Source organism: Epinephelus fuscoguttatus, linkage group LG10 (assembly GCF_011397635.1).
Source record: "Epinephelus fuscoguttatus linkage group LG10, E.fuscoguttatus.final_Chr_v1".
Classification (NCBI taxonomy): Eukaryota; Metazoa; Chordata; class Actinopteri; order Perciformes; family Serranidae; genus Epinephelus; species Epinephelus fuscoguttatus.
Window position 1 is genome coordinate 35,771,927 of NC_064761.1, and position 26,001 is coordinate 35,797,927.

The 26,001-nt window shown below is 40.5% G+C and overlaps 1 protein-coding gene across 1 annotated transcript in view; it reads right to left on the reverse strand.

The window, feature by feature from the left end:
- znf644b (zinc finger protein 644b) overlaps positions 1–25,181 on the reverse strand; it is a 43,660-nt gene extending 18,479 nt beyond the window's left edge. Inside the window, exons 1-2 of the mRNA XM_049588995.1 lie at positions 24,982–25,181; positions 17,267–17,316 (exon numbers count right to left, since the gene is read on the reverse strand). The gene's annotated coding sequence lies outside the window, so the exon portion shown is untranslated. The remainder of the gene's footprint in view (positions 1–17,266; positions 17,317–24,981) is intronic.
- Between the last annotated feature and the right edge of the window lie 820 nt (positions 25,182–26,001).

The window sequence follows — 26,001 nt, forward strand, 5'->3', positions numbered from 1 at the left end:
ACACATATTTTCATTAACGAAACGGTTTCAAGTTTCAATTATAGTAATAAAACGTTTGTTCAACCAACAATAAGCCTTCCGTTTTCATTCCTTTAATGGTCAATCTGACCAATTATAATATAAATTCTGTAATACCGTGAAACTGCAATATTTTCTGAGATGATTATTGTACCGTGAAAATGTCATACCATCGCAACTGTACCTCTGGTTCTCGAAAATAATGGACATTATTTAAAATTTCACCTTTTATAGGCAAAAAAATAGAAAGTAGGGGAGGAAATCACCAGAGGATCCACGATACAACATAATCACAATATTTAACTCACGATACTTTTTTAATGTGATTCGATATGCTGAGTATCATGATAAAATATATTGCATTACATTGCAATTCAGCCATTTTTTTGCAAATGTAAAATGTATCTAGTCGCCTTCTCTCTCTCTCTCTCTCTCTCTCTCTCTCTCTCTCGTATCCTATTACTGCATCTAGCTAACCCGGCCATTCTGGATGTCACTAACTCGGCTTCTTCTCCGGAGCCTTTGTGCTCCACTGTCTCTCAGATTAACTCATATCGCATCTGTGCAGTGGTACGGTTGGCGGGTGTAGTTCAGTAGAAAGAAAATAGTTTCTCCAGCTGAGAGTGAGGCAGAGGACATAATGTGACTCAAGACTTTAACTAACGTTAGCCACATATTTGTTAGTCTGAGTGGGCGGAAGTTCGCTGCATAGATCAGCCTCTCATTGGGCGGAACAAGCCACCTGCTGAAGTCCCGCCCTACCACCTCCAGTTGTGTAGCAGTTTTCAACCTTTCAACACGTCCTTTACTTTTGTGGTGTTTGATCTTGTGGGGATGTAGCCATTTTTCTGGAATGGTTCGCATCCTGTAGGCGATATTTTTGTGGCTGTGTTACACCAAAACCTGTTTCCCCCCGGCAATATCTTTGCAAGCGCACCATTGCTGTGGCACCGCCCAGAACGACTGTGATTGGTTGAAAGAAATACAAGCAGCCGGGGCAATTTTTTTCTCCAATCTTAAAGTGAGAGTCGGCGCAGCCAGACCTTTCTTTTCTTGAGAAAGGTCTGGTGAGCGAGACTACATATTTGTTAACTCAAATTAGCTGCAGCCATGACCCTTTGGTTCTGGTTAGCAGAAGGCTAAACCATTAGCAACATTTTCTCTCCATCTCTGAAACGCTTTGCTGATACTGACACTTTTTATGATGTTTATTGTCAAATTCTCTTTTAGACTCTCTTTCTGATAAGTCCATCTTCCTTTCTTTTAAGGTTGCACTTGAATTATAACATGCTCAAAGGTTATTATGGCACTTTTGCCCAGTGACGCCAAAATACAACTGCCTATCAAAGCTTTAAATGTGAGTAATCCTTGCTTTTTTTCTGTTCGTATCATTGTAAATTGAATCTTTTTGGGTTTCAAACTGTTGGTTGAACAAAACAAGCCACTAGACAAAATCACCTTAGGCTAGGGTTGTAGGGATATACCAGTTTCAAGGTATACCGTGAAGTTGACCATTATCATACTGTGTACAATTGCTTATATGATACTGAAAAAAATGTTAGACATTGGACCTCATCTTTATTTAAGTTATTTTTTAAAGGGGAGACTTTTTACACATATTTTCATTAACGAAACGGTTTCAAGTTTCAATTATAGTAATAAAACGTTTGTTCAACCAACAATAAGCCTTCCGTTTTCATTCCTTTAATGGTCAATCTGACCAATTATAATATAAATTCTGTAATACCGTGAAACTGCAATATTTTCTGAGATGATTATTGTACCGTGAAAATGTCATACCATCGCAACTGTACCTCTGGTTCTCGAAAATAATGGACATTATTTAAAATTTCACCTTTTATAGGCAAAAAAATAGAAAGTAGGGGAGGAAATCACCAGAGGATCCACGATACAACATAATCACAATATTTAACTCACGATACTTTTTTAATGTGATTCGATATGCTGAGTATCATGATAAAATATATTGCATTACATTGCAATTCAGCCATTTTTTTGCAAATGTAAAATGTATCTAGTCGCCTTCTCTCTCTCTCTCTCTCTCTCTCTCTCTCTCTCTCGTATCCTATTACTGCATCTAGCTAACCCGGCCATTCTGGATGTCACTAACTCGGCTTCTTCTCCGGAGCCTTTGTGCTCCACTGTCTCTCAGATTAACTCATATCGCAGCGGTGCCTGGACAGCGTGACGTGTGTGGTTGTGCTGCTGCCGTGGTCCTGCCAGATGCCTCCTGCTGCTGCTGCCATCATTAGTCATTAGTCATACTTCTACTGTTATTATACACATATGACTACTGTCACACATGTATACTGCCAGATATTAATACATACTTTCAACATATTGTACCACAGTAACCAGAACTATAACTATAATATTATTACTTCCATTAATGTTGTTGTAAGATACTGTCATTACCTGCATCTCTCTCTCTCTCTCTCTCTCTCTCTCTCTCTCCCTGTGTCATATGGATTACTGTTAATTTACCATGTTGATCTGTTCTGTACAACATCTATTGCACGTCTGTCCGTCCTGGAAGAGGGATCCCTCCTCAGTTGCTCTTCCTGAGGTTTCTGCCATTTTTTTTCCCCCGTTAAAGGGGTTTTTTTGGGGAGTTTTTCCTTATCCGCTGCGAGGGTCTTAAGGACAGAGGGATGTCGTATGCTGTAAAGCCCTGTGAGGCAAATTGTGATTTGTGATATTGGGCTTTATAAATAAAATTGATTGATTGATTGATTGATTGATTGATTGATTGATTGAAAAAGCATTTGATTACATTATTCTAGTAGGCTACCTAAAGTTTAATTTGTATTTTTAATATTAGTAATTCATATAGAAAAAAAATTGATACTTGGCACTGTGTGACGATACGATATTGGCACACAAAAATATCACAGTACTATGCTGTATCGATTTTTTCCCCTGCCTCTATGACAGTGATCTGCTGATGAATCAATAGTGGAAATAATTGTTAGCTGCAACCAAACACAAATCCTACTGTCCACTACAAACAAAAATTACAGCTTTTCTTTTCATTTTTGATAATTATTTAACACAAAAAAATAAATACTCAAACTTTAAGTCTTTTGAGAGCAACACAGATTGAGGAGGAATAGTTTGGCGCTGTAGGCTTGTGAGGCTGTGAATGTCTAAGCAAATTCCTTCTTCCTGTTCAACTGAAGACCCAGGCTGGCAGCACAGTGGAGACAGCGCTAAAAACCAACTGGGACCAGTCAGCCAAACCATTTCAACTGCTGGAGCTGTCTGTATGGATCAGCAGCCAACCTTCCATTCCTCTGCCATCGCCTTTGCTGGAGAAATGTCTAAACAAGGGGAGCCACGGTCCCTCAAGTACTGCACTACACAACTTCCTCAGCTAATGGGATCTATTGATTTATTTGACACAATGTGAATTTATGAAGCTGCCTCTTAAGTGTGAGAGTATCAAAGCGTGGCTCAAAACAAACAGACGGAGATTCAGCTTGACACTTCAGTAATCCCAAGGTGAGTATGTTCTCTCAGAGAAGGTGCCACAGCGAAAAAAAAAAAAAAATACACAATGTTAAGTTCTTCTTCTACTGTCTTAGCCCTGCAGTTCTTCCCACGGCAGAAGAGCAGGAGGAAATTAGCAGCATGCCAAATCTCACTCTCACTCAATGTGACTAGTGTCTCAATGTCTAGTTTAAAACATGAAGCTAAAAAAACAACAACAATAACAACAGCTGATTCATAAAACACTCTAAATTTCTTAAATTTGCACTAGGAAAAAAAAAAAACGAAAAACAGAGTGGCTTCACACGATGTCTTTGTCTGGATTACGCACTCTTTTATCCCACTGAATTCTTGTCACCCAAAGGTCATTTCCATAATAATGGTCTCCATTCTCCCTAATGGGATTTTGGCTGTGATTATGTATGCCAGCGTCTTGTGCAGACACTATCAGCCCTGTCATCCTGAATTGCACAAATGTAATTACACAAAGCCTTTGATAACTAAACAATGTAATTTACTGCTTGAGTGAAAATATATACCGAGTTATACGACTCAACTTATACACTAAAGGAAAATGTATGAGTACCATCGGTGGTGTGTTGCAAAGAAAATTGGGTTCTTTATGTTAGAAAATTAAATGCTAATGCATGCTTTGACATTAAGAACACAGAGTGCAGTCAAATGATTTGAGAAAAGAAGTGGTGACTTAAAGGAATAGTTACACATTTTTGGAAAATTATCTTATTTGAGTTCTTGCCTAGTGTTAGATGAGAAGATAGCACTATTATATCTGTGTGCTAAATTTGAAGCCAGTAAGTCTAGCTTGGCATTAATACTGGAAACTATTGGGGAAAAAAACAGAGCTTTGATAACAATGGAAGGGTACATACAGGTGGATTAAAGAGGGCCCAAGTAAAACAGGAAGCTTATTGTTCTGCTCCAGGTTTGAGAAAACATCATTCAAATTGACACTGCAACTACACTAACGACTAAAAAACTAGGGCTGCCCCCTAATAGTCGACCAAACGTTAGTCGACGAGAAAGGTCATGAGTTGGCAAGATTTCATTGGTCGCTTAGTCGCAGAAAAAAAACAAACAAACAAAAAAAAACATGTGAAGCTCTATTAGGAGCTGCGCCTTGTCGAAATAAATCCAAACCTGTGGTTATTCCCCAGGCTAGTTAATAACATGTCGGGCAGGAAATCCAAAGTGTGGGATCATTTTGAGAAGGTGAAGGACGAACCCAAGGTGATATGTAAACTCATCTTCATTGGTCGACTACAAACATGACGTATCATCTGAAACATGGAAGTAGCTACATGCCCATTAGCCCACAGCGTCATTAACAGGCGGCTCGCTCAGTGTGTGACGTGCACTTGGAGATAAAATATAGGCCTATATTAATGAAGGTTCATTAGTACGGTTTTGTATTTCTCTGTAATGTAGCACAGTGTTAACAATGTTACTGATACTATTCTTTCTCACACCTTCAACTCAAACCACCAAAATATATCATTTAATAATTAAATTACCATCGTAAACATGCGGGCGACTAGTCGACTAATGGCCCTAAATGACGACTCTTGGTCGACTAGGAAAATTCTGAGTTGGAGGCAGCCCTAGAAAAAACCTTACTTGCTATTATTTAACTTTTTAAATACTAAAGTTTGTTTTTTGCAATTGCAAGTGTTGTAGTGGATGGTAATTACCTCTGCCAAGGAGGTTGTGTTTTCGGTCTTTGTCAACTATATTACGAAAAACTACTGTACCTATTTTTATAGAACTTGGTGGAAGGGTTTAGCACAGGCCAAAGAAGAACTCCTTCAATTTTGGATCCAAATCATGAAGGGTGGATACATGAATTATTTTTCATTTTCATTAACATTGTGAGATCAGGCTTTGGTCTTGGCGGACATGTGCGTCCTGAAGGCCCTTTTAGTTTGTCTTGTAAATATGAATAGTAAACCCAGGAACATGTTTCAGACTGATGAATGAAATGCTCAATGAAAGGTTACATGGAGTTACAGAAATGAAAATGGGCTAGCCTGCACATGACCTCTGAACTCAAGCTCTCTAACTTCTATAAAGGTAGAGCCAGGAGCCAGCTATTTTGCAGTGACTTCAAGACTGAAGGCAGGGGTGGAACCAGCAAGCATGGTCCGTCCAAATACAACAAAATCCAGCTATCAGCAGTTCTACAGCTCATTCAGTGACACCTTGTGATAATCTAACTGACTGAGCAATTCTCCAACCCGCAACTCAAACTCATCAAAATGCTTCAAGTAATGGGGAGTTCTGCCTCTGCTGCATTTGCAAATCCATAAAAAACCCGAGTTCAGAAAGGGGACAAAGAATGATCGCAAAAGGACACATACACGTGAAAAAAGTTTGCCGCTAATACGTCACCCCCTCAGCGCCGCCCCTATCGTCACCCACCGGCACACATAGATTTTAATTCTGGGGAAAGCGCTGCGTACAGCTGTTTGTCTATTTCTAGTCTTTTGGCTTGGCTAAGCTTATCACAAGTAAAACTATATTGCTTTAACTAAAGATGCACAATACTGGATTTTTTTTTTTTTGCCGACATCCGATATGCTGATATATAACAACTCATTAGACAGATAACCAATACCATTATCGGTATATCCATTTTTTTCCCTACCAAATTTTAGTGATCATCAAGTCTCTTCCAATATCAGCCCATACCGATGATGTGCCGACATTATCATGCATTCCTAGCTTTAACTAATAAAATGTTACAAAGTAGGCTATAGAAAACAAAGTACTAGATACTCTGTAGGAGGTTAATTTCAGTAAATAAATATCTGCATATGAATGCAGAATCTGTAGGCAACAGGATAAGATCTTGGTATCAGAAACGTTCTGGTTTCCGTTTGTTGTCCAAGTGTAGTATTGATCAATCACATTTGAGTGGGCTTTGGTTGCATGCAGGTAAACACACCTTGTGAAGAGCTAAAGAGGTGGAATACATCGGCTGAAATGCAATCTCGGTATATATCGACTACAACTATTTGGCATTTTATTAGGTTTTTTAAAAAATGTATCTGCACTCAGAAGAGAAATACTTGGCCTGAATATGGATGTTGCTCCCAGAGGCTAAATTGTTGTCACACAGATAACCGATGGGTTCAGAGATTGGTAGATGGTATACGCATAAAAAAGAAATATGGAGCAGGTGAAGGGTTAAACTGGTGACTGTAGTGCTTTTAACCACGTGAGACAGAATCTCACAAACCAAAAAAACAACCCTGTTCTTTGTCCGAGGGTTCAGCACTAGCAAAAGATATCTTGAACCTGTCCACAACAAACTTTTCCCTGCCCCCCCCCCCCCCACGCCTCCCCATTAAAAAGGGGAATGAGTGAAATGGCTGTGATGGTAGATTTACTGATGAAAAAAGGTGAAGCGAGAACATTCGGAGTGATAAAAGGGGACAGGGAGCGAGTGACAGTTGGGTTAAGACAGAAGTCATGTTCAATAGCAGGTAGAAACATCAAACAGCGAGTTCACAGGAAACCCATGCAACCTTGTCTTGAAGGAGGATTTTCTGTTGTGTGGAGTAGATTATATCTGTTCAAGCTGCTGACACGGCCTCATTTGCTGCCCGTAGTGTTGGAGGGGGATTAAACGATATAAACTTTAAAGCTTTAAACAATACCTTTCAAAATTAAATGGATTAAGGGAGGGATGTCTGATGGGGATTTCCCAAGGCTTTGTTAGTTTTAAACTCTACTCCTTTTAAAGGGGGGAAGAAGAAGAAGGGGGAAAAAAAACAGCAGTTAGAAATTTCTCAGGCATGTGACCGTTTTAATGAGGCTGCTCTCACGTTGAGGAGGGCAGTGGGCACAGGAGGGCTGCCAAGCAGATGGCTCTCATAAACATCATATCTGCTCTGTTTAGATACATGACTTCTCATCTCCCAACACTGAGAGGAAAACAAACCCGACCATCACCACAAGCACTACCCACTTGCCCACTTTTGGCAAGCTGTGCCGGCTCGTTGAAATGGCACATTTCCATTTCTTGCATTTCTCCTTCATAACAATATGCATGAGCTGCGCAATTGGTATACATAACCTCTAATCTGTTATAAGTATGCAGAGAAGATGCAGCGAATGCAGCGGTGGGTATTTTGGTTTAGTGGCAGTTAGGATGTTGACTTTTATTAAATGTTATTATTACCATATAACTGAAAGTATACAAATACGAAGCAAGGCAGGAGTTGTTGCTATGATTAGGCACGCTCACATGCTTCCCTCTTCAGTTGAGATGGGGGGAAAAAAATGAAATATCAAACTTTGTTGCTGCCGCTTTGCTGTAGACATGTGACCATTCAGATGAAAGGGAGTCGGTGTCAAACTGCTCTCCAAATTGAGGACAGGCTCCACACTGCTGAGCAGACATCAGTGAGCTTAAATTCGGAGGCATGTCAAGTATCGCAGGTATTAGGATGAAATCTCTCATTATCTTTCTTTAAAACATAATATGCGTGTACCGCAGCAGGGATGGGAGGGGAGGGGAACACGGGGAGCAGGGGCCTCGTAATGGCACCAAAAGTGAGTCCTCAGTAGTCACCTTGAATTCTATTATTAGACCAGGACAAACAACTTGCAGTAACCAAACAGTAACTGGATCAAGTGTGTCGCTGGCAGCCTCTGATTGGGTTCAGGGAGCGAGAAGTGGCTAAAATAAGCACCGCCATGATCACACGGGGTCAAAGCGACGACATGAATAGCAGAGCCTGTGGTGAACAAAAGAAGCAGCGAGCCTCTGAAGAGAAAATGCCAAAACTGTGGCTGTCAAAAAGTCACGAGGAATTCAGAGGCCAACAAAAGCCTATTTATCTAACTCTTTCAGGAAAAGTGGACAGCTTGAGCGCAGTAGCCTTGACAGCAGTGGGATTCCCTTGTCATTTCCCAAGGTCCACACACACACACACACACACACATAGACACACAGACGCATGTAAGACGATTATTCAGTGCTGCTTGTCAATTGTACCTTTTCAACCCGGATCAATGAGTCGTCTTGCACCAGGGGCCTGTATCAGCGCCAGTCATTAACATGTGAGTGCCACTCTATCAGCCCCAGCTCCAAATAAATCAAAGGGTCGGCCACAGAAGAAAAGGGGCTAATATTTCCTCAATAACCCCAGAGGGACACCATGGAGAGATGCAAATTGCCTCCCAGGAGACCCGGGGGGATGTGAAGGAGAAACTCGCTGGGAGGCAACGGGAAGCTAATGAGTATAATGGTAAATGTATACAAGGAGAGGGAGAAAACCCTCTCTATTCATACCAATTAATACAATCTTATCAATGGAGGTGTACTGTAGGAGGAGGGCCCATGTCTAACCCCTCTGCCCTCCTCCCCACTTCCACCTCGCAAGCGTCTGTATTATTCAACACGGGCCAGGCTACGGTCATTAGCCCTGTGGGAGGCTGGGCCAGGCCTGCGGAGTTAAGGAGATTTTAAAAACCACTCACTCCTCACATCAAAACAAATCGGGCCAAATCAAAGAGGCTCAAAAATGTCCTTTCTTGGAGGGGGCGAGGGAGGGAACCGCCATTGTTGTGAAAGCCTGCTTTCTGCGGCGTCGAGGTACAAACGCACCACAAAACAAGATGGCATGAGATAGAAGGAGCTTCATCAGTCGTGCTGCGTTTGAGAGAAAAGGATTACAGATGATTAGAATGTCGTGACATGAAATAATATAAATTTAAAACATAATAGTGTTAAATATCTTTGCATAATAACTAGAAAATTATGGCATCAATATATTTAATTGATTAAATGGTGCTTAACAAGTGTGACATTTGAGGTTTCATTACTTTTTCTTCTCTTTATCATTAGCAGATCTGCAGGGTTTTTTTCTCAGTTTCTCGTTAGGAAAGAACACTTAGTTCACCGGGATGACGACGGCATTTCATTGCAGCTGCTGACACTAAATTAAAAACAAACCCGCACGCCAACATGTTCAAACACACAGTGAAAATCCCCGCCCCCAAAACTGTATTTTCCTCAAATGAGTGAGAAAATCAGTTAACGGGGGGAACATTATTTCCATACAAAAAAAGGTTGTTACAAGAACTTTGAAATCGGGTGTTGTTTCCTTGATTCTGGTGCAGAAATCTTGTTTGAAATTAGTAACATGCATGGCTAGCTAACGCAAAATTAGTGTAGAAATCTGGTTCAGATAATCTCACCCCACTGGCAGATATATTTACTTATATTTACTTGTTTAAAAAAAGTTTTTTTTTCTGGAATTATTCATATCCAAAACGTCTTTTTAAGATATAGATTTGGTCGGCACTTCTGGTTTTCTTGTATCTAAAGAAACATCTGACCTTTAGATAAAGTCCCAACTACGTTCACTCAGCAGTAAGCTAATAAAAACAATTCAAATTTGCAGGGGTTATATTCCCCTTAAACTACAAACTGATAAATGGAGTCCCACAAAAAAATCGGTTGCATTGGTTTCCATTGTTTCATTTGTTAAAGCATTGCTGTAATATATATACAGCAGCCCAAATCCTCCCCAGTACCAAATATTACCAACAGATGGCACCTGCAGCTGGAAACGTGCTGAAGATAATTTTACTTATTATTTATTTTCGATTTTGAGGAGTTATTAATCTGTAAAATGACTTTTTTTTTTGCCATGCCTGAATGCACTTCAGGTTTTCTTGTATCTAAAACATCTGATCCTTTAAAAATCAAGTCACTACATTCACACAGCAGTGCAAGCTAAAAAAAAAAAAAACAACAATACATTTTTTTGAGATTGATTTTTCCCTTAAACTACAAACTTCCGCAGAAAAATCTGTTTATTTCAACATATGTATAACATACTTTTTTTGCACTAGTTTCAGTCATTACATTGGTTTAAGCATCACTGTAATATAAACAGTGCACCAAATCCTCTCCAGTACCAAGTATCACCAACAGATGGCACCTGCTGACATTAAAACTTACTGAAAATACAAAAAAAATGGCGCAAGATAAACAAATTTCCAGACACTTACTAAGAATTTTAGTCCACGAAACAAGTGAATTTGTTTTTAAAAAAATTTCACGTCACCTGGGAGACGTTTACTTGTATGAAAAAAAAGGATTTTTAGGTAATATTAATAAACAAATTCCTTGTAAAGATGGAGAATTTTTTTGTTGGTTTGTTTGTTTTTGCAGCACCTAAACCCATTTCTGGTTTTCTTGTATCTAAACAAACATCTGATCCTGTATAGATTAGGTCACAACTACTATCATACAGCATTGTAAAATAATAATAACTAATAACTCAATTTATGCAGGGGTCAATTTTGCCCTTAAACTACAAACCGATCAACAGAATCCCACAGGGTGGTTCCCAATTGGTGGTTTGGGGTCCAAATGTGGGTTGCAGGTCCATTCTGAATGAGTGACTCACACTTAAAACACACTGTATTTTTAAGTACTGTGAATTTCTTGCACAGAGCTTTTATTTTGAAGTGCCGTTTCCTGCTATAGAGTGAGTGACGAACAGACAGCTGCTTAATAGAGACAGCAAACAAGCTCAACGATGTCAAACGCAAGAATGACGCTGAATGTAATAATAATAATAATAATAATAATAATAATAATAACAATAATAATAACAACTTTTTTTTCTGGGCGCCTTTCATGGCATTCAAGGTCGCCTTACAGTGTAAAATACAAAGTAAAACACAATAAACTGTGTGGACCTTGAATTAATAACAAATGAGAAATCTGGACCCCGGAGTTGGACCAGTCGGGAACCACTGCTTTAAAATGTATATATATATTTTTTAAAATTTTATTTATTCATTTTTTTCCAGTAGTTTCAATCGTTACATTTGTTAAATAATTATATGGCGCACCAAATCCTCCCCAGTACAAAACATCACCAACAGATGGCACCTGCAGCTGGAAACTTGCTGAAAATATGAATATGGAAAATCTCACCCCACTGACCCCACTTTCACTTGTTTAAAACAAAAAGAAAAGATTTTGAGGACTTAATAATCTACAAATTTGTGAATATGCTTAAAATAATCTCCCCCGCTGGAATATTTTTACCGTCTTTTACAGCTTATGATTAATAATATACAGTTCACCCAATCCTTTCCAGTATGAAGTGACACCAACAGATGGCACCTGCCGCTGTAAACATGCTGAAAACAAGAAAAAGTGGCACAAGACAAACTTCACGACTCATGCGGAAAACAAGTTTCCCATCACTTACTATCACACCTTCTCTTTTGTCACCTTGCCATGATAAGTGGTGACTGATACTTTCCTTTAAAGGTTACTAAACATACCACAATGATAAGTCAAAGGTGCCTCGTGGAGTTGTGCTGTGCTCCTTAGCGACCCCTAGTGGTCAAAAACTACACAGGGGACCTTTAAGTTCCCTCTGAATCAATACAGCCGCACAGCTGAAAGAAATCGAAGTGGTGTGTAGTTTAAGGAAACATTTGAACTACCTGAAAGGGCAAACAAATGCTTCAAAAGCATAAGACGGAGAAGGAATGCCTCGATCTATCATTTTGAAGGTCATTTATCAGGGTGGAGAAATATACCTGACAGCAGGAGGATTTGCCTTCTGGAGATCACCGAGGGGACTCAAATGAAGGTTAATCACTATATAACTTTCTACATGTCTAATCCTATACTCCAGAATTCATCGAGCACAGCTGTAAAAGCCCTCCGTCAGCATAATTGCGCCTAACCTGTGCCCCGCATGCTCAAATCTCTAAAATATCACATCCAACTCTGAGAATAAGTGGGAAATTAATGAGGAAAGTGCTGAGCTCAACCTTAGATAGGTATCACAGGAAGGGTTAGCTGCTTCACAGCTCTTGTACAATGGAAGCTCGCTAATCCGAGCCCTCAAAGATAGAGGTTGTTTGGACTTGTGAGATGTTCGGAGGGATAAATACTGATTTGACAATCTTGTAGACTCGGGTGCATCCAGATCAGACCTAAAGTATATGAAAAAACAGCCGTGTAATCTAGATATAATCAGAAGTTTAGACAATTTAGTGTTTTTAAATTTTTAATTATCAAATATTATCATTATTATTGTTACACATCAGTAAATCTTCAGACATAACAACATGTTATTATGATATTTTTCTATAGCTGAAAGTTTTTAAATAATAACCTATCGTTTGTGTCCATCCGTCATTCCTTTTATTACCACCTATTCAATCTAATGTGATTACACAGGCCTCTTTAACTGAAGCTGCTTTCCAGTGTATCATCCCTTTGAGCGGGAGCTGAGCGCATCAGTGATCATATTCTGCCCCTTAGTGGAGGAAACGCTCCATAACCTGAGTGAAGCAGGATAATAGGAGGCTTGATCTGCAGAGGCTGAGCGGCCGCTTGGATTGTGGACATCTGCAGCTCATGACTTGCAGCTTCATTCAGCCTTTGATGGACCAAAGCAATCTCACCTGCCGGCCCCGTAGATTTAAGCAGCTGAAATCTACCTCCTCTCCTCTCTGAGAAGAAGTCACTCCCATGGCTCTTTAGAAGCAGAGTGCCACTTAATTTACATGCAAATTCACAGTTTGTGAACATGAAAAATATCCAAAACTCAAATCTAAAAAGAATGCAAATCCAACTTCGGATGTTGTCATGGCATAAACTGGCTTCAGAGGCTGCTTGCTTGAGGGGGTTTTATATAATCAGGCTGCATCATGTGTCAGAGAATCAGAACCACAGAATGAACCCTGATCCCTGGAAATTCATCCAAAATATCTTTCTGTGAATCTCTCTCTCAGTAGAGCTGCCGTCACAAATTAAGAAAGCCAAAAAAAGCTTCCGCATAACTCCGTACTGTTTGCTACTGCAGCAGCGGCCGCGCATGTTCACTAATGTGAACTGAAATGGAAGCAGGAAAAAGACAAATAAGTATGAGAGCAGACATTTCAGTACGAGGCTTGGAGTTACAGTCGAGGCAGTGAAAAATGTTCCAATTAGAATTATAACTTTGCTTGAGACGTGATCCTCCCTCATGCAACATATGGATCCAAAATATTTGACTTTATTAGATCAAGCAAATAATTCAAGGCTCCAAAAGCTCAAATGTATAAAGATGTTGAGTCACATGCCATCTCTTATTCTCCAAACTTAGTGCCATACATTTTAAACAGCATGCATGGCACCTAATGTTTTTGGTATCTTTGAATTCTATGTGCAGTATTTGTGACTGGAAAATATGATATCAGCTACAAACTGGATGCAGACAGTTAAACTATATTGAAATTAAACCTCACTGTATAAGCTGAAGGCAAAAACAGGGCTGCAATTAATGGCTGTTTTCATCATTAATTAATTGGACAAGTATTTTTTTGATGAATCAATATGGCCACAAAATAGAACAATGACCCTCGCAATTTCCTGGAGCCAAAAGTCACATCTTCTACTTCCTTTTTCCGTCCAACCAACAGTCCACAACCCAAAGATACTCAGATTACTATCACATATGAAAAAGACATGCAGCAGATATTCATAATTGAGGAGCTGGAACGAGGAAATGTTTGGCGTTTTTGCTTAAAAAAGACAATTATCAAAATAGTTGAACGTCTGTGCAGTGATTGTCGGCTGCTGTTTGAAAACAGCGAAGTGAAAGTGAAATCCAACCACAGCTTCGTCCACATAGCATTTCGCCTTGTTTTATATACTTATATATACAGTACACACATAGATCTAATCTTTCTCCCTCATTGAGATATTCTGGATCCCGCCTCCACCCGACCCATGACCGCTGCTTGCAGTAGGTTTTGCTTTCCGTGTTCTTCAGTGCTGACACAGCACGATTACAGCTAGACTGGTGCACATTAAGATGACTAGAATTTGCCTTAAAGGAAACATGGGATAGATTCAGTGCTACATGTTTGAGCCTCAGTCAGACGAAGAGCCTGTTGGCGTATCAGAATGGTAAATGCAGTTAGCGTCTTTTATTTGTTTATGTTGGTGTGTACTAATGGGTGTGAAACATCAAATAATACCTGCTATGCCAGGGTTATTTGGGAGGTAACTGAAGGTAGCTCCAGGGCCCAGTTTACATCAGGCCCCAAGGAATGTCACTCAGCGTCGCTTCCAATTTTTCCCAGTGGCAACTCACGGTATTGCAGAAAAAAAATCCCCAAAAGCATTTTCCCCATCGACTACTATTATAAAGGAGACGTCTGTTAAACTGTTGACCAGACACATGAAACTGCAAACAAGGTCAATTATGACTCTTTCTATTGTGAAACTTTTGATCAATTAGCTTTCATATTTGTAGAACTTTCCTCGAGCCAGAAAAGGGATGATGTCATCACATTATAAAGTCTATGAGACGAGCAGGAAGTTGCAGGCAGGGCCAGCAGGAGGAACTGTACTGCACATAGTCACTGGGCTGCAACCTTGCACCACACGATTCTTATTGGACTGAACAGGTGCCATTTTGGGGTGGTATCCAGATCTTATAATGCATCCATGGGTTACATCCAAAAACTGCACACCTTACTTTGTTTACTGTCAGGTCTTTCCCTATGCACACTGCGCGGGACATTTCAGGTTTCTTTGCCAGTGTCGAATTCTGTCCACCGTTGACGTGGTGACGTACCTAAGCTTACCTAGCGTACCTAGCTTGCATGGAGTACATTAGAATCTCAGATTTTAGGACAACTGATAAACCAAGACAGCCCACTTGAGATCCATTTCCTGTATTTGTGTCATCTGGGTTGCGACACTGCCCCGCCCCTTTAGGAGACTAACAGCAGCTGAGTCTGTTGATTCCAACTGGAAAAATGAACGTGAGTACAGATTAGGACCAGTTCTTTCGCGATATAGTCACCATAGTAAATATTGGACCCAGTTTTCACAAGCCACATATCTTCCGAACATTCTGACACTAAAATGGCATTTTTCAGACAGACAAATCAGGAGAAAATGTACTTGTACGAGACATGTCTCTGGCTCGGCAGCCAACACTCACAAGATCTGGCAATGCGGAATCTCTTCTCTCTGTGGTGCTGAACCATCAGTCCAGTTTCACTGCAGTGCTGCTGCCGTCTCTTTCACATAAATGGAATTTAAATAGGCTTAACTTAGAAACCATGAATCAGAAGTTAAAAAATAAATTAACGCTAATTCTTCGCATTAACTTTGACCCGGTGCGTCATTGAAGGCCACAGTATCTTTGTGATGACGGAGGCAGACAAGACGATGCTGCTTGATTTCAAATACGCCAAGATGGAACTGTTGGTAGGAGCATTGTTCTCTGCAGTAAGGAATTTTCGCACCATCTGAGAACTTCAAGCCTGAAATATCACCTCAACGAGAAGCATTTAGCAGTATACCCAGAGGTCCGAGCTAGCACAGGCTCTAATGCTAGCGCTAGCAGCCAGCCTCATCAAGCCACACTCGACCAGGCGTTCAGACGCAAACTGAGTATGTCTACCTGTGACTAACTAACTAAGTCAATTACAAAATGGATTGGATTTGAACTTAAATTTTAAAAATACTTTCACAGCCAACATTGATGTATGCGATTAATCACGAGTAATAAAACATTTATTCAACTTTTAAAAATCCCTCTGTTTTATCTCTTTAAGGGTCATTGTAACTTATAAGAATAATAATACAGTGATACTACGAAACAGCAATATTTTCTGAGACGGTTATTGTACTGTGAAAATCTCATACGGCTGCAACTGCTTGGTTGAGGGACTTCTAAAAAAAGTGATGTCTATAAAGCAGTGCAGAGCCTGTAATAAAAGGTCCTAGTATAAAGGGCCAATGTCATTGAGTTCTGATTAAAAATAAATACTTACGTGGCTATTACTTTATACAGAGGTCTCTGTGGAAGCAAAGTCAGTGTTTTGCCAGGCTGTCAATGAGACAATAAGGCTGTAAACTATTCAGACGGTATTTTGAATAAATGTTTTTGTAAATAAAATGTGAATAACCTCATAACACCTCTTAGCAACACTCCACCCACCGATTTTAAGATTAGACCAAGATGGTGACAATGTTAACATCAAAATTCACAATGGTGGCTCACATTTTAAGAAAATTAAAAGAAAGACTGGAGTACTGTAAACACTAGTTGTGTGTCAGTGATTCAGTTTCACACCGGAGAATAATCAACAGCCGGCTTGTCACTCCCTACAACCTGCCAAGTGTAGGAGTGGAAGCACTGACACATGTTACTGACATCTCAGATTTAATTTGACTGGTAATCACACCCAGCTATAGTTTCAGAGCATTTCACACATCTGAGCTACAGTTTCAGGTGTTAAGCCGGTACAAAGACATACAACTGTGCCTCTGAATAATAACACCTCTTCAGAGACGGTCACATTTTTGGTTTATGCTCTGCCATTGTGATTATAATGACGTTAATACTAACAAGAACATTAGACTCCATGCAACACACGATTTCTTGCTTTTCAATTAAAATGCAATCAACACTCATTTCGAGCTCAGATTCTTTCATTTCAGTTTGGTGGCTACTTGAAACAAGTCGTCGCTTCACGGCAGGTCACCTTGTTGTGATTCATGCCTGAATCATAAACCATGAGCTGATAATAGCACCTCTAATAAGACACAATATTCTACTAATACCGACTGTGTTTGTCAAATTTGAGAAGGTGCATCTCGGAAATTATGCAGAATGTTTAACAGGGTGAAATGGAAAATAGGAAGCAGTCAATTTGTACTTACCAGTCGATGATGAAGCACTGATTCCACCGCATGGCTCTCAGGAAACATACCTAAGGAAAACAGAAAGAAAATGTTCTTGACTTCGTTTCTGGGCATTGAGAGCAACAAAAAAATGAGTGACATTCCTTGTATATGAACATAAACTTGGCCGATAAAGTTGATTGCAATAATAAAGCTAAAAGCTGCTCACCACACAGCTCAGTGTGACTTTCTTTAAAAAACATTTCAGGTTTCAGCAAGATTTGGTGATCACATCTGACAGAGCCTGCCTCAGGGAGTCTGTCCCTCCACATTCAGACTCTGGTTTGGGATCCAAAACTGAAAGCTGACAACATCATTTCTTAAAAAATACATCCACACAAGACCACAAGAAAATGTGATTTTAGCAGAATCAGATTAGTACTGAAATGATTAGTTGATTAATCGAATCATTGAACAGGAAATCATCTCCTGTGTTTCTTTTGACAGTGGCTTTATTTTCTCATCAATCTTGGAACCCACTGGCCATCAGTCCGACGACAGTAACCAAAGACCAATGTTTCGGGAGATCTGATGGAGCAGGCGGATATCTGGGCCTAGACGTCCTCTTCTGTGTGTCCGTCGTGGCTAATCTCTATAACCAGATGAGGGGTTCATGGTCGTTTGCTTCTGTGCACCAGTCAAGTTTCTCTTACAGTTTACATCCGTGTCTGTGAAAACATGGACGCTTCACACACATCTTCCCCCCGGCAGCACAGAAGATCTATACAATCAGCACAGTTTCAAGATCAGAGTCACCAATTCAGTATCTGACCAGATGTCTCCCCTTCTGTTCCTCAGATATGACGTTGAGTAATGGCCAGAAAAGTGTTTCTGTAGAGCATTATGATGTCACAATGAAGTTGACCTCTTGAATATCAAACGTCATCATTTCATCATTATATCCTATTAGACATTTGTGTAAAGTTTTGTCACAATTAACGCAGGAATTCCTGCGATATAGTTATTTCTAATATCCCATTTACAAGAATGAGACAGACAAGGTCACACTGATCTTGACCTTTGACCTAGAACCACCTAATTCTAATCATCTTATTCAGCGCAGGTAGAAATTTGATTCACAGATTAGAACTCCCCTCAAGGAGATTTATAATGTCCCTTTTACAAGAATGAGACAAACAAGGTCACAGTGACCTTGACCTTTGATGAATGACCACCAACAGGTCATCGTTGAGTCCAAGTGAAAGTTTGTGCCAAATTTCAATAACTTTGAAGTGTACTTGAGATATCGCGGCCACAACAATGGTACCTATGGACGGACAACCCAAAAACAATAATGCCTCCAGTTACGGCTATCACTGGTGCGGCATGAAAAAAATCTGATATAAAGCTAAATCATCGTCAGACGATAGCCCATGGGTTCAGAAATTTAATTTTAGTGAATATGTCCAGCCTGTTTACCTGTCAGTCAAGCAGGACTGGTTGATAGCAGGTTTAGCATTAGCTTAGCCGTCAGCGGCTAATGCTATCTCTGGTGAGGTGAGCCCTCATGTTTGTAGTATTCCCCCAGTATTTTATTCTTATATGACACTGCTTGCAAATCACATGTCACATCTTAGTCCTCCTTTCCTTCTGTGTTAAAAAAATCCATAATAAGTCCAGACGATTGATTTAAATGCTGACAGCACGTTTCTGATTTCTTTCTCAGGTGCCTCCATCGTTGTTTTCATGAACTTCTTGCCAAATGCTGCTGACTGAGACCTTTGCTGACCTCACTAGGAAAAAAAAACATCAGCACCATCTAGTGGACTAAAAAAGCAATTGATTTTAGTGTTCTAGTACCAAAAGTTGTATAAAAATGTGTATTTGCAAAAATGAATGATGTAAACAATAAAAGATTGTTACTTGGCAAAACTATGCTGCATTGCTTTTTCCCTGCACCCCTACAGGTGAGGTGTCTCAGAACCCACACAGAAGTAATGCATTGTTTTTTTCTGTAGGAGACATCTGAAACATGTCATGGACCTGCACTCGAATGGTGCCTTTCTAGTCTTCCGACCACTCAAAGCCCTTTTAACACTACATGTCACATTCATCCATTCACACACAGGTGGCCGAGGCTACCATACAAGGTGCCACCTGCTTCTCAGCCTATACACCAATGAAACACCCACTAGGAGCAATTTGGAGTTCACTATTTTGCCCACAGATATTTTGAAATGCGGCTGGAGAAGCCAGGGATCAGACCATTTCTACCTCCTGATACAAGGCTGCCATCAATTCAAAATTTTATTCATGAGCAGTGTTCATAACGTCCTGGTTACTCATCAAATTAAACCTTAATATGAGCATTCTTTGCCAAAGAAATGCCTTAAGGTTTAAAATGCAAACGATATGGAAACTAGAGATCATGAGATGAATTAATCTGCAACTATTTTTATAACATCATATTTTAAGCAAAAATACCCAAAATATCTCTGTTCCCACCTTCTCATATGTGTGGATTTGGTGTTTCATGCAACAGTAAACTGACTTGTGGAGTGTTGTTGGTACAAAACAAGCACTTACCGAAATAATCTTGGTCTCTGGGAAACTGTGACAGACGTTTTTCACTATTTTCTGACAATTTAACACGATGATGAAAATAATCTCTGGTTGCGGCTCTAATGGGAACTGGCATTCATATTTTCATGTCATACGAGTGAAAAACTGAACAGCTCAATATGTTCATCACCAAGAGAAACAACTGTGAGAGCTATTAATTTCATGCAGACGATTTAATGAGTCGCAGTAGTGATCCAGCCGGTGAAAACATGCCGTCCTTATTTCCTCGCCTCTGATATATTCCTGCAGACCTCAATGTTCTTGGTAGATCCACCTGATTACTAAAATATCTCATCTCTGCAGCTGTTCCTCAGCTGAGCTGCTAATTCAGGCCAGTGTACTCCCATTTAAGTAGTCCCAGGTGTCTTCATTTAAAGCTGTGTAAGCAGCCAGCCGGGCCGACGGAGAACACATAACTGTTTGCTATGCTGAGCATTCAGGGACTTGAGGCATCTTGGTTAAAATATTTGACCTTGTCAAGTGACAGATAATCAATTTGTGGATAACACGCCTCAGCCATCTGATTTATTTAGTCGAGTGGTTGACTCCTTTACTCTCTGTGGTATACTAATGCAGTAAAACCTTCACTAGCCTGTTAAGCTGCCACTGACTTCTTCCTATAGCCATGTAAGCTCGTCCTTAGACACCTGCAGGGAGCGATGGACTCACTTATGTAGGTCTACACTTTGATTTTACAAAACCTCCATTCCTGAGCACATAACAGGGATATGAGTATGATACCAGCTCGCTGTCTACAAGAGGAAAATTCCTTATTTTTCCACCATGCTTGATATCTCTGCTGTCGATTATTTTATTTAATAATTCATAAAAATCTCATATTGCAAAAAAACACAGAAGGAAGGTGCCTTATGTTTGTTATGTTGGCTGGCTGAATATATAGATTAGATTATGGTTAAGAGAGAAGCAAAATAATTCATCTGTACCAAAAATCCAAGCAGACATATACACTCACCGGCTACTTCATTAGGTACACCTGTTCATCTGCTTGTTAACACAAATAGCTACCAATCACATGGCAGCAACTCAATGCATTTAGGCATGTAGACACAGTCAAGACGACCTGCTGAAGTTCAAACTGAGCATCAGCATGGGGAAGAAAGGTGATTTAAGTGACTTTGAATGTGGCATGGTTGTTGGTACCAGACGGGTTGGTCTGAGTATTTACTGGGATTTTCACACACAATCATCTCTAGGGTTTACAGAGGATGGTCCCAAAAAGAGAAAATATCCAGTGAGCAGCAGTTCTCTGGGTGAAAATGCCTTGTTGATGCCAGAGGTCAGAGGAGAATGGCCAGACTGGTTCAAGATGATAGAAAGGCAACAGTAACTCAAATAACCACTGGTTACAACCAAGGTGTGCAGAAGACCATCTCTGAAGCAACAACACGTCCAACCTTGAAGCAGATGGGCTACAGCAGCAGAAGACTACACCAGGTGCCACTCCTGTCAGCTAACAACAGGAAACTGAGGCTACAGTTCACACAGGCTCACCAAAACTGGACAATAGAAGATTGGAAAAACGTTGCCTGGTCTGATGAGTCTGGATTTCTGCTGCCACATTCAGATGGTAGGGTCAGAATTTGGTGTAAACAACATGAAAGCATGGATCCATCCTGCCTTGTATCAACGGTTCAGGCTGCTGCTGGTGGTGTAATGGTGTGGGGGAGATTTTCTTAGTACCAACTGAGCATGGTTTAAACACCACAGCCTACCTGAGTGTTGTTGCTGACCATGTCCATCCCTTTATGACCACAGTGTACCCATCTTCTGATGGCTACTTCCAGCAGGATAACACACCATGTCACAAAGCTCAGATCATCTCAAACTGGTTTCTTGAACATGACAATGAGTTCACTGTACTCCAATGGCCTCCACAGTCACCAGATCTCAGCCCAATAGAGCACCTTTGGGATGTGGTGGAACGGGAGACTCACATCATGGATGTGCATCTGACAAATCTGCAGCAACTGTGTGATGTCATCATGTCAATATGGACCAAAATCTCAGGAATGTTTCCAGCACCTTGTTGAATCTGTGACACCAAGAATTAAGGCAGATCTGAAGGCAATAGGGGTCCAACCTGGTACTAGCAAGGTGTACCTAATAAAGTGGCCGGTGAATATATAAGCAAGAGCAGCAAAAGAAGTTAATACACCCATAAGTTTTGTAAAACAGCCCTGTATCCTAGAAATTACAGTTATATCTAACTAATCTAAAGCAGTAAATATGTTCTGAATAACATGTAATGCTGTTATTGAATTGAATGTTACGGTTCTCACATTGTTTTATGAGTCTTTGTCCACTTCAAAACATCTTCTTTCTCTATGTATCATTGACATCTAACAATAACAGGTCTCCTTTAAAATCTAAATTCCGCCCCTGGCCACTGGCATTACTTTTGGCCTTTAACAGCTTCCATATAATATGGGTCTTGTGATTTCCCACAACCACACATTGCAGTCTCACAATCAGTGAGTGTTTCTAATGAGCTATTGAGAGTCGGAGAGAGAAGAGTTATACACCGATCAGCCAAAACATTCAAACCACTGACAGGTGAAGTGAATAACTTTGATTATTTTATTCCAATGCATCGTTCTGCTGGGAAACCTTTGGTTCTGGCATTCATGTGGATACCACCTGACATGTTCCACCCACTCAAACACCGTTGCAGACTAAGTACCCTCCCCTCATAGCAACAGTACTCCCCAATGGCAGTGGCCCCCCAGCAGGATAATGCGCCATGCCACACTGCAAACATGGCTCAGGAATGGCCCAAGGAATGTGACAAAGACCTCAAAGTGTCAACCTGGGCCCGCATTCACAAAGAATCCTAAGACTAAAAGTAGCTCTTAGTGACATCATTCTAAGAAAAAATCTTAGAATTCCTCGAATTCTAAGATTTTTCTTAGAATTTTCCCTTGGTAAGATAAAAGTTATTCACAAACCATCTTAGGACTTAAGAGAGCTCCTAAGGTGAAAACTGTTAAGAGGAGGGAGGAGGACTTTTAAGAAGCCTAAGAGTGTCTTAAACAGAGAAGATGGTGGAAAGACAGAGAGGAAGGAGAGATATTCTTCGTATATTGAACAACAGTGATTTAATAAGACGCTACCGGCTTGTGCAGGGATAATGTTTGTGGTTAACCTCATCAGGGATGAGCTTACTTTTCCCACACAGCGTAGTAACGCAATAACGCCCGCTTTGGATTGCAGCGCGTACCAGCGCTTCTCGCACTCATCACTTCACTGCTCTTCTGTCTAGTTCGGCTTTCTCGTTCTTTTTTTTTTCTCCATTTCATTCATTGTTTTGGTCATTCTGCCAAATCAAACTGCTTTTTACAAGGAGGCCAGCAATCACAGTAATTGCTGACAGCTGAGTCTGCGTCCACCATTAATATCAAACAGATTAAGTAGTAAAATTACCAGCATGGCGAGTAAACATAACAATAAGCAAATCAATATAATAATCGGCATGTGAATGAGGTATGTTCAAACATTTTGAAGCTGTGTAACAATTAATTTAATTTTGCTGAGTTTCATCATCATGACATAAAATTATTTTCACGATTACACATTTCTTAATACAGTCTAAGTTCTATGATCGGTTGATTTCACTGTCCATTCATTACTAGGAGCGCATTTGTTGTTCTTTTCTTTTCTTTATTCCTTTTTGTAACAACCAATCACAGCTTTTAGAAGACTGCGTCATACCTAGCAACGGGGTCAACCACACCTCCTCACTAGGATAAAAGTTTCTGTCCCCTCCTTGCTCAGAGTTGCTCTCAGAAACTTCCGGAATCACTCTAAAGCTAAGATTCCTTGCTAGGAATTTTTAGGCTAAGTTAGGAGCTCCCTGAGGACTGTGAGAATCTTTGTGAATACAGGCCCTGGCTTCCAAATTCCCCAGATCCCAATCTGAATGAGCATCTGTGGCACGTGCCATTAACTCACCTCACAACCCACTGGACTAAATGGATCTGCTGCCAACACACTGGTGCCAACACCGCAGGACACTCCCAGAGATCCTGTGTCCATGCCTCCACAGGTCAGAGCCAAGTCCCATCCAAGGAAGCCCCACTTTGGTTTAAGGGTACATCTGGGGTACCAGCACATCACAAGAATCCTTGAGCAGATTGGGACCTGGGAAATTGAGAAGCCAGGGTCCATATTCACAAAGATTCTCACAGTCCTCTCAGAGAGTTCCTAACTTAGCCTAAATATTCCTAGCAAGGAATCTTAGCTTAAGAGTGATTCAGGAAGTTTCTGAGAGCAACTCTGAGCAAGGAGGGGACAGAAACTTTCATCTTAGTGAGGAGGTGTGGTTGACCCCGTTGCTAGGTATGATGCAGTCTTCTAAGATTTTTCTAAGATTTTTCTTAGAATGACATCACTAAGAGCTACTTTTAGTCTTAGGATTCTTTGTGAATATGGGCCCAGGTCGACACCTTGAGCTTTTTGACACGCAGGCCATTGGGGAGTACTGTTGCCATGAGGGGGGGTACTTAGTCTGCAACGGTGTCTGAGTGGGTGGAACATGTCAGGTGGTATCCACATGAATGCCAGAACCAAAGATTTCCCAGCAGAACAATACATTGGAACAAAATAATCAGTTATTCACTTCACCTGTCAGTGGTTTGAATGCTTTGGCTGATCGGTGTATTACCTGAGAAGTTTCCTGTGCAGCCATGCAGCTCTGCATCACATGCTCTGCAGTGTATCCTTCAAAAATCATTAATGTGAAAATCAACCTTAGCTCACATAAACAGCTGTTTCCCGAGTTGCCACAAACTGACTGTCCTTTAACACAAACTGTAACTAGTTAGCTGTGTAGCAGAGAGCTGCTTGTAGTAGCTGGGACTTCATTCTGACAGGCTATGCGACAGTCAGCCAGCTGCTCTGTCCACAGGCTCAACAACAAACACACACAGCACTGTCTTCATGAAGCAAAGCGAAACAGCTGGAGTTGAGATTCAGCTGCAGCTTCTGCACTGACCGGTCACTGCAGTGTTTTTATTTCTCCACAGAGACCCACGACACGTCGCTGACTAATGACCGTACCTGGTTACAATGTATCCCTGCGCACATCAAAGTGAAGAGCAGGTTGTAACACCTACCTCAGGACGACGACTCATGTCCTCAACTTTGTCTTTGCACTTGACACCGTTTCTCGTCTTCACCCTCTATTTTAGACTGTCGCCATTTTGCTTTAAAATCACGCAGGTTGCACTCTGGTCCAGAGGAGAGGGATGTTCACGGCGGAGGTAGAGAGATGAGCGTCACCCAAACTGCACACCGACCCTTTCTGTCCACTTTGCAATAGCCTACATGTAGACCAGCTCACATTAATAACTTATAGCTACAATACTAAATGGTCCCATATCTGAAACTAGAGAATAACAGACAACATTTTTTAAGTTTGTGGATGTGGTGCATGACCTTGAGGTGCATGTTACATTAAGCTATTTGAGATTAAATCAATATTCAGCCATTCTTTCTGGCACAGAGACACAGACGTAAATGTTGACTGTCACTATAATATTGGTAAATAAACAATTTTTGAGAAACAAATGATTGCAAGCTACTATTTATTTAAGTTAGCTGATATTCAGTGGTGTCCCTAAGGGGTGGCCAGGGGTGCCACCGCCCCACTAATAATATTGCAGTCCACACCAGTTGTATAATAATTGGAGACAGACATTATTGTCTTTAAGGGTGCTTACAGACCTGGAGTTGTCTTGCTTTGGTCTGAAGCAGGGACTAATTTTGTTACAAAGCTGTATAATTGCTTAGAGTTGGTTCGTGTTGTCACGGCAGCATTTACAAGCGGAGCAGATCAAATGCCTTGTGTGAGAAAGCTGCTCTTGATTGGTCAGAATTTCCATGTGGGAAAAATCCAGCAAGTAAAGCAAACGTTGAAGAAGAGTACACTTGCAAGATAAATGTGACACTTTCTAATGTCACAATGGAGGGACAACTACGCAGGTTGATTTTAGCGCTGCTCATCATGGACTATATTGCTGTCATTGTTCATTTTAGTCAAACCATACAGTTTGAAAACGAGGCGCGGCTCCAACTAGAAAACAATGTTTTGATGCATTGGATGTGCTGAATGTGCATATTAAGGCAGTACAGGA